This window comes from Benincasa hispida, chromosome 1, assembly GCF_009727055.1.
Source record: "Benincasa hispida cultivar B227 chromosome 1, ASM972705v1, whole genome shotgun sequence".
NCBI classification, from domain to species: domain Eukaryota; kingdom Viridiplantae; phylum Streptophyta; class Magnoliopsida; order Cucurbitales; family Cucurbitaceae; genus Benincasa; species Benincasa hispida.
The window spans coordinates 91125964-91136091 of record NC_052349.1 but is presented as its reverse complement, the minus strand read 5'-3'; positions in this window follow the sequence as shown (position 1 = coordinate 91136091).

Below are 10128 nucleotides of genomic sequence, written 5' to 3'. Positions count from 1 at the left end.
TGTTTATTGGATATGAGTAAATGCCAAATAAAATCACTCTTATTTTATTCATAACAATGTGTACAATTTACAAATTACGAGACTTCGGGAGAATTAAGACACCAACCCCAACAATATATATACAATAATAATAATAATAATAATAATAATAATAATAATAATAATAATAATAATAATAATAAAAGAAGGGAAATGAGGGGGGCAGACAGGAGGAAACCCTAGGGTCGCCTCCCACTTCCCCTGATGGCCGGCGAGGAACTCGGCGGCACGGTAAGTGGCGGACGGCGATTGCAGCACAAGATGCGGCATGACCGGACGGCATCAAGGGTTGGCCAACGCACGCAGTGAAGAGGAGAAGGGCTCACGACTCGACTCGTCTGAACAAAGGGGTTGGCGACTCGAACTCACGGTTGGCGGCTCAAGATCGTGGCTCGGCTCGTCTGAACAGAAGGGTTGGCGGCTCGGCGGCTCAGGAGTTAAAAAAAAATAAAAAAATGGGAACAAATGGGAAGAAGTTTTTTTTTTCCTTCTACCTTTAATTGATTGGGATGAGATTGCAAAAGTCTTTGAGTCCTATTTATAGGACTCCACTGAAGCCCTAATCAAATCAGAAAATCTTAGATTTGGTTAAAACGAGATTTTATTTGGTTAAAAATTTTATTTCAAGCCCCAAATCTTATCTTTAATTATTTTTCCTCCCCTCCTTTTTCTAAAACTGTTGGTCATGTACCAAACCTTTTTCTCTAATTAAGTTTCATCTCCAGATCAAATTAAGGTGGGGATGAAACTTGATTTTTCATTTTATAAATTCAATTTTTTTTTTTTTTTTTTTTTTTAGTTTTCATCCCCAAATCAAATTAAATTGGGGGTCAAACTTGAATTTCCATTTTTCATTCCAAATGTCAGAGTTTTATCTCCAAATCAAATAAAATTGGGGACAAAGCTCAAAGTTTTTTCCTTTGTAAATTTGGCCATATCCCAAATTTCTTTCTTAGAACCAAGTTTTTAAGTTTTAACCTCCAAATCAAATTAAATTAGCGATGAAACTTGTATTTCATTTTAAAATCAAAATTTTTAAGTTTCTTCTCTAAATCAAATTAATTTGGGATGAAACCAGAATTTTTCTTTTTAAAAATTTGAGAAGAATTTTTATGTTTTATCTCTCCAAACCAAATTAAGTCTGAGATAAAGGTTGAGATTTTTCTTAAATTAAAATTTTTGTTGTCCTTTATTACAAATTTTAGTTAAACTTATACACTAAATTCACGGTTTAATTAAATTAGGAGCATCGAAGTCAAGACCAAATTACTTGCATCTTGATGTCGACTTTATCTTTTTTGAGATTCACCCACCCACATCTGTGCATAAATCTCGAGGCATTTGTTGGAGGAGAAATTTTGGACCAATCATGGATTTCCACGTCACTTATTAAATTAACAACGAAATGCCAAAATCATCAAATTTGGGACCACTAAGAGTCGACTGAAGAAAACCAGACATGAGGATTTTCATGAGCAGCAGAAGGATCGTTCCAAATTCCATTCGATATTGAACATATACAATTAGAAATTATAATTCTTCAAGAAACGGAAACTGAAAAGTCATGCAACAACTAGAAATTATAGCATGCTTACATAGAGAGTCAAGAAATAGCGTATGCGTACCTTTGAAGAACTATTCTTTAAACTCCCTCGATCACAAATGCTCGATAAGTCTCCAAGACAGCAATACATGAATGCTCGAATACAACAATCGGTACAATAACACGATCCACATCAAACACCACACGAACAACATGAACCCAACGATCAGCCTCCAGAACCTCGATATCAATCGAGTTGAGTGAAGACTCCACCACAATGGTTACATTGGTATTCTCGGTGTGAGAAGCTAGGAGTTGTAGGCTCTGTATGATCTCGTTTAGAGGAAGAGACTGGAGGAACAACAATCGTGTAGACAATTAAGCAAGTGGGAGATGACACAGTCTATTGTATAGACGATGTGCTCAATCATGTAGAAGATGGCAGTCTATCGTATAGACAATGTCATGCGATCATTTAGCTACGACCAGTTGAGTGAACTATATTATATTTATAACCTGAAGTTTTAATATTTCATGTCATGAAACAAATAAACCATAGTTCTTTTTCTATTTTATGGTACTTAATGTAAATCATATTTACATTAATCCTCTACTTGATGTATCTCATACATCACACCGATTATATTATATATAATCGAATTTTCTCTTGTCAATTTGAACATTTCAAACTAACACCAAGAATTGATTCTCAACTTGAATCCATTGAGCTGCCAAGGGGACCTTATGGACCTGTAGCTTGAAGCTCCAACGGTACGTGAATAACTGAATAAACTCTTTAGTCACAGGATCTTGAAGGAAATCGGATATGAGATTTCCATGAGCAGCGGAACAAGAGTATCCAAATTAATATCATGAATGAACATATATTTACAATCGACTTCAAAACAAACGGTTATACAATTCAAATGTAGAAATTATAGCATGAACAATACAAATCCATAAAGAGATCAAACTCTACGCACAATGGTAGAAGCATTTCCACGCTCCGTTGCGCACGAACACTCGAACAACAGCAGCCTCTAAAGCCCGATCTACACAACCGCAACACTGCACGAACACTTCGCGCTCGGTCACAAACTCCTCAACGATCGCCTCAGTCACAAACTCCTCCGCAACAGTGAANCACAAACTCCTCAACGATCGCCTCAGTCACAAACTCCTCCGCAACAGTGAATAACCTCTACAACACCACGAACGAGCTCCAGAAAACCTCGATGGTGTCGAGTTGAGTCTGACACCACCAACAAGGCTACCTTGGTATTCTCGGTGTGAGAATCCAGAGGGTGAAATCTGTTCGGACTTGGTATAAGGCAAACGGAGGAAACACCGATCACGTACACGACTGAGCAAGTGGAGATGGCGGAGACCTATTGTATAGGTCGATGCTCAATTGTTTAGATAAAACTAAGCGATCGTATAGCAAAAGCTATGCGATCGTTTAGCTCATCGTTTAGCTCGATCTGTCGCCTACAGACACTACATGATCGCTTACCTTGGGCCAGTGATCGTCTAGCAAAACTATGTGATCGTTTAGTAAATACTGCATGATGTTTTAGCTCGCCTTTGCACGATCGTTTAGCTCGTCTAGGTGTCATTTAGTAAATCCGAATTTACTTGATGACTATGTGAATTTCTTTTACACGGAGAGAACTCAAAACTTTTTCAATATTTTGTAAAACCTTCTTTTTCAAAATAGGAAAACCATTTTCCTTTTAAACTCATGGTTACCATGATTCAATAACTACCCATTACTTTGGTTATTTAAAAGAAAAAGAATTAATTATCCAATAATTAATATTATTATAAACATAAATGATAACCAACTTATCATACTATATTTATAATCTATAGTTTTAATATTTCATCTCATGAAACATATAAACCATAGTTCTTTTTCTATTCCATGGTACTTAATGTAAATATGATGTATGTCAATTCTCTGCTAGATGTATCACATACATCAAATCGATTATATCATATATAATCAAAATACCTCTTGTCAATTTGAACATTTCAAATTAACACCAAGAACTGATCCTCAACTGAATCCATTGAGCTACCAAGGGGACCTCATGGACCTGTAGCTCGAAGCTCCAATGGTACGTGAATAACTGACTAAACTCTTTAGTCATGGGATCTATCATCCATTAACTGCCAGGCACTCAACTAAATACCGACAGTTGAACTCTCCTTACCACAGATATATTATGTGTCCATCTTAACCAATCAGAAGTGCAACAACCCTTCTTAGATCGCTCTTAAGTATAGTTGGGCCAATAACCGTTATGCCCCTATAGTTACATTTGTCTCCTTAAGTACCACTGTTCCCACTAATGAACATAAATCATAGTCCTACTATGAATGAGTCTTCTCTTCCAAAGAGAAGCTATGACCACTATGTTCAAGCCCCAGAATCAGCCCTTAAGCGAGCAATCTCTCTATTTTTCCCTGCTTCGGGAAATGAGTGAATTCTATCTTGTGGATCGAGTTTCCAGCTTCCAGATTAGACAAGTCCCCAAAAAGGTAGGCATGTTGAGTTGGCAATCTTTCCACTCTCACTCAAACTAATCAAAGAACCGCCCTCAAAGGCAGGAGTTCCCAAAACACTCAAGATTGAGGTCGTGTCACCTATGGTTGTTTAGGTGAGATGTAAGTCTCTAGTATCAACGACGTTATATATAGAGTCTAGTCATTTTGTGATCCAGGTCTTATACAAACTCTTTGTATAGGACACCCCCGCTCGCACGTTTTCACATGAATGGTCAAGATCTACCATCTGTAGTAGTTTACAACACTTGCAAACCTCTACAAAGTGGGTCGTATCCGTAGTGTCACCAGGATCAGTTATCCCATCTTAATCCTTATATTACAGACCTATTTAGGTTATCACTTAAGGCATGATCCACTTGTATATCACATATACATGCTTAAGTTCACATAAGATAACCAAGGAGTTTTATTTATTGGATATGAGTAAATGCCAGAATTAAATAACACTTATTTTATAAATTGCACAGTCTGTATCTTTACAAAACAACGAGACTCTGGGACAATTAGGACACCAATCCCAACAATCTCCCACTTGTCCTAATGACTCGGGAGACTAATGTACAAAACAATATGAAAATGTACAATATACAATAAACTAGAGCATACCCCAGTATCATCTCCCACTTACCCTAGACAAGATGTCGCATGTCCCGCAGACCTAGACTCTCCAGGTGACCCACGAACACTTTAGTCGTGAGGGCCTTTGTAAAAGGATTAGCAATGTCGTATGCTCTAAAGATCATATCCTTATCTCCATACACAAGCATCTAGTCCTTCGTTCTCCAAAGATACTTGAGGATCGTCTTGACCGCCGTCTAGTGATCAAATCCTGGATTGGACTGATACCGACTAACAATCTCTACTACATAGAAAATGTTGGTTCTTGCACAAACATTAACATACATCAAGCTTCCTACAGCAGAAGCATAGGGAATCTGTCTCATCTCCTCAACCTCTTGAGGGTGTCTTAGGACATTGATCCTTAAACAGAACAATTCCATGCCTGAAGGTAACTAACCCCTCTTGGAATCCTGCATCCTGTACCTGATCAACATTTGATCAATGTATGATGCCTGAAATGGGGTTAACCGGTTTATTATTGCGATCCCGAATGACTTGGATCCCGAGAACATACTGTGCCTCACTCAAATCTTTCATTGGAACTGGGCAGCTAGCCAACTCTTAATGTCAGTCAGATACCCTACATCATTCCCAATGAGTAGATATCTCCCACCTAACCAAGCTACCAGGAAAGCCACTGAGCTGTTGATGATCTTCTTGTAAACACAAGGCTCATCAACGTTCTGGTCAAAGCCAAACGACTTGACAGCAGTGTCAAATTTGATGTTCCAAGATCTAGATGCTTGTTTCAGCCCATAAATGGACCTATTAAGCTTGCAAACTCTTTGCTCTTGATCTGGAACTATGAACCCTTCTGATTGAGTCATATAGATGGTCTCCTCAAGATTACCATTAAGAAAGACAGTCTTGACGTCCATTTTCCATATTTCATAATCATAAAATATGGCTATGGACAGGAGAATCCTGATAGACTTCAACATGACAATAGGTGAGAAATTTTCCTCATAGTCAACTCCCTCAACCTGGGTATAACTCTTTGCCACGAGTCTAACCTTAAAGGTTTGCATCTTTCCATCTACACCTCTCTTTCGCTTAAAGATCCACTTACACCCAATAGGACTTACCCTATCAGGTAGATCAACAAGCTCCCAGACGTTATTGAAGTACATAGACTCCATTTCCTTGTTCATGGCCTTAACCCATTCATCTTTGTCAACATCTTCCATTACTTACTTAAAAGACAAGGATCCTCAACCCCATCATTCTTAATGACATTATGGGCTTCAGTTAAACCTATTTATAACCCCCCCACTACGTCGAGACAATCTCAACCTTGAGCTAGTTGACTAGGCGTTCCGACCTTAACAACTCTTGTTAATCTGTCGACCTGTTCAACAACTCTTGTTGAACCCTCAGCAGTCTCAGTCTCACTAGAGATCTCATGTAAAACGAGCTTATTTTGTGGCTTATGATCCCTCATGTGATTTTCTTCCAAGAAGATAGTATTAGTGGAAACAAACACTTTGTTCTCACTCGGATCATAGAAGTATCCTTCTCTCGTTTCCTTGGGGTAGCCTACAAAGAGACAAACCTTCGAACGCGGTTCCAACTTCTTTGGATTAGTCGTTAGCACATGTGCCAGATAGCCCCAAATCCTGAAGTGGCGTAAACTACCTTTACGGCCTCTCCATAACTCAAAAGGTGTTTCAGAAACACTTTTCGAGGGGAACGTTGTTCAGGATATAACATGCAGTCTGCACTGCATAACCCCAAAACGGTCTGGAAGATGAGCATAACTCATCATAGACCGAACCATGTTCAACAGGGTTCTGTTTCTCCTTTCTGATACACCATTATGCTGAAGTGTACCAAGGGCCGAGAGTTGGGATGCAATCCTATGTTCGATCATATAGTTCTGAAATTGGAGGTCCATATACTCTCCACCACGATCAGATCGTAGTGTTTTTATCTTCTTACCTAACAAGTTTTCAACTTTAGCCTTATACTCCTTGAACTTGTCAAGGACTTCAGACTTACGTTGCATTAGGAAGAGATACCCAAACCTAGAATAATCATCTATGAAAGAGATGAAATATTCATACCCACCTTGAGCTCTAACATTCACCGGACTACAGAGGTCTGAATGTACAAGCTCCAAGGTTTCCTTGGCTCTGTAACCTTTTCCAGTAAAAGGTCATTTGGTCATCTTACCTTCGAGGCACGATTCACATACCGACAAGGAGTTTTCTTCTAAACTCTTTAGAAGTCCTCTTTGCACTAACTTCTCAATCCTATTGAGGTTAATGTGACCTAACTTTAGATGCCAAAGATGGGCGTTTTCCTTTGGAAAAACCTTTGGTCTTTTAGCTGTTGTTGTCGTATTGAACATTTCAGTGTTAAACAAGGCTTTTATGACTAACGACCTTAGTGCGTATAAGTTATTTTCCATTGAACCATAACCAATCTCCATTCCATTCTTGAAAATAAACACTTTATTCTCAGAAAAGGAGACAATGTAGCCTTGTTCAATGAGACAAGAAACGGAGATTAAGTTCCTCTTAATATGAGGAACTACAAAAACATTATCCAGTAATAGATAACATTTCTTGTCAACAAATAATTTCAGCCTGCCTACAGCAACAGCTAAAATAACCTCACCAGTACCGACTCGAAGATTCATCTCTCCCTGTGGCAACGTTTTCCAGGAAGTAAATCCTTAGTAAAAGAAACTGACATGATTGGTAACACCTGAATCAAGGATTCAGGCATAATCATCATTCTCTACCAAACACGTCTCCAAGACCAATAAATCACATTTACTGTCTTGTCTCCTTTTTTGGAGAGTAGTGGAATGGAGGTCGTTTGCCACGAAATTCGTTTCACATGATTCTTTCCACTGTAAATAATCGATCATTTTTAAAAGCTTTAAATGGAAATACTAACGAGTTGCTGAAAAGAAAAATACATTGACCTACATTAAGTTTTAAGCAAATACCTGTTGTAAAACAAAACAATATCCAATAAGATTTTAGCAAAACTAACATAAACCCCGTGTGATATCTAGTTTCGCAATAACACTTCAAAGGTTTAGGTCAAAAGTCGTCGAAGGGAGGTCAGTCATCTCTCTTCTGAATTGAGAAATTCTCAACCAGTCATTAATACCATAACAACTCTTGTTCCTATAACGACTAGCCATCATTGATTTGGCCAAGAGATCATTAACTTACTTAACAATCTCCCGTAAGTGTGACCCGCCATTTTAAGCCCTAGAGGTCCGTCCTAAAAGGCCAATCCAAAGGAAAAAATCTGATTGGGGCAAAACCTAAAGCGACCTTATCCATTTCTGGAGTTCATCTTGATATTGACCAACTGCATAAAACCCATCCGAAGGGGGATGCTTCGAAGGTGACACGAGGGCGTACAAAATGATCTCACAGTGTTAACCAATGACAGAGACCATAGGACGTGTTGACATACACCCTTCACCCACTTACTATAAACACTCTCTCCGTTCACCTTGATTGACTCATGCAAACACCATCCAAAGGGGGATGCATCCTGGGCATCTCCATGCCAAGCATGATTCTCATGGTGTGAACATACAGGGAGAAACATGAGTGGAATCATAGACATATCTGATACGCCTCTTCTATCCACTGAGTATTTTATAACCTAGGGTTTAGCTTACTTAGAAAAAACACGGCTAAGGATTTTAACTAAGTGACTTTTAGGTTTTCCCAAGAGTAATATTTACCTTGGATAGTGAAAAAATTTTAATTATCATCCATTAAACTCTTTAATCAAGTTTTTAACCAAAACGTCGCATGCTTGTTGAAAATCTATCTAATTCATCTTTCCAGGTAGCTTCCCAAGTAGGGGTGTTACGTTTCCATCAACTTAAGAACCCCAGCCTAGCCAGAACACACCTTAGACAAAAGGTCCCTTATAGATAGGTTTACAACAAATTTAATCTTTTATTTCAACCAATTTAATCCTATTAAACCGATTTTAAAAAATTAATCTAGGTTACTAAACACTTTAGAACCATTTGAACTTAGGTCTATCTAAATCCAATTTTAAAATCCTTTTAAAAAACTTGAGTTCAACCTAAGTCCGTATGCAACTTTGAATTACTGGTTTTAGGTCTAATTTCCTTTATAACACTTATAAACGGAAACAACCACCACAATGTGAAGCTAGCACATGCAAGGCATTCATAACAATTATAAACAGCCTAAGTGTCATGCTTAATGCATTGTCCATTCATTGCTACTTCTTTTATATAACACTTATACAAAACAACAATGAAACAAGCAAAATATGCTTCCATTCACCCTTAGACTAATACTAATTTATAATAAAAGGATGATGCATGATAATGCTCACTGCATGCAAAATACAACTCTTATATTCATGATGCATGTGCATGCTTTCAAGTAATTTTTTCACGCTTGATTATAACATTTATAATACATGATGCATGAATAATTTGCACAACCTAAGGTGGGTTTAACTATATGACAAACACTTTGGCATATAAGTACCATACATCACATGTATAAGCAATAAAAGTTTGAATGAACTGGGTAAAACTGCCTTAAAAATACAAAAAAAAAAAAAAAAAAAAAAAAAAAGCTAACTATTACAAAGACAAGGAGTCACCGGTTCAAACAGCGAACCGAGTCTTTAACCGCTCCACAAAGCATCGCTTCTCCAACCATCCATCGTGTACTAAAGCACCCCGCGATCGTCTACACGATAAAACAACACTTTGTTCTATCGCTTACCAGTGCTCAAAGTTGAACGATCGTCTAGCATTTACTATACGATTCATCTAGAAAAATCCAAACATCGTTTAGTTATTACTACACGATCGTGTACCTTTACTAAGCGATGAAGCCTGAAGTACACGACGCTTAGCGTGCTTCGCAAAACGGCCGCCTTTCGCGATCGTCTAAGTGACTACGATGCTGTGAAGCACCATCGCCTAAGCGATCACTTAGCTAGCGTCTCCGTATCGCATACGCGCGATCGCATAGGTAAAAAATAAACGATGAAGCTTGCTAATTACACGATCGTCTAGCACGTGCCTTCTACTAAACGACGAGCATCGCATGCTCCCACTACGATGTCTATCTCTAGTTCCTACGCGATCGCGCAACCAATGCCACGCGATATGGTCAACGATTTACCTCATCGCTTAGCATTAGCTAAACCATCGATTAAATCCAAACTATCGTTTACCTGAGGCTACACGATCCGCCAACGCTTGGTCTTCTTCTTCATTGAGAACTGCATCGCCATGCGTGGAAGCTTCATCACGAACGACTCGACGAACTCGAATTTTTCGAATTACAGACTCGATTGCAAAGTTAATTTCGCCCAAAAACACA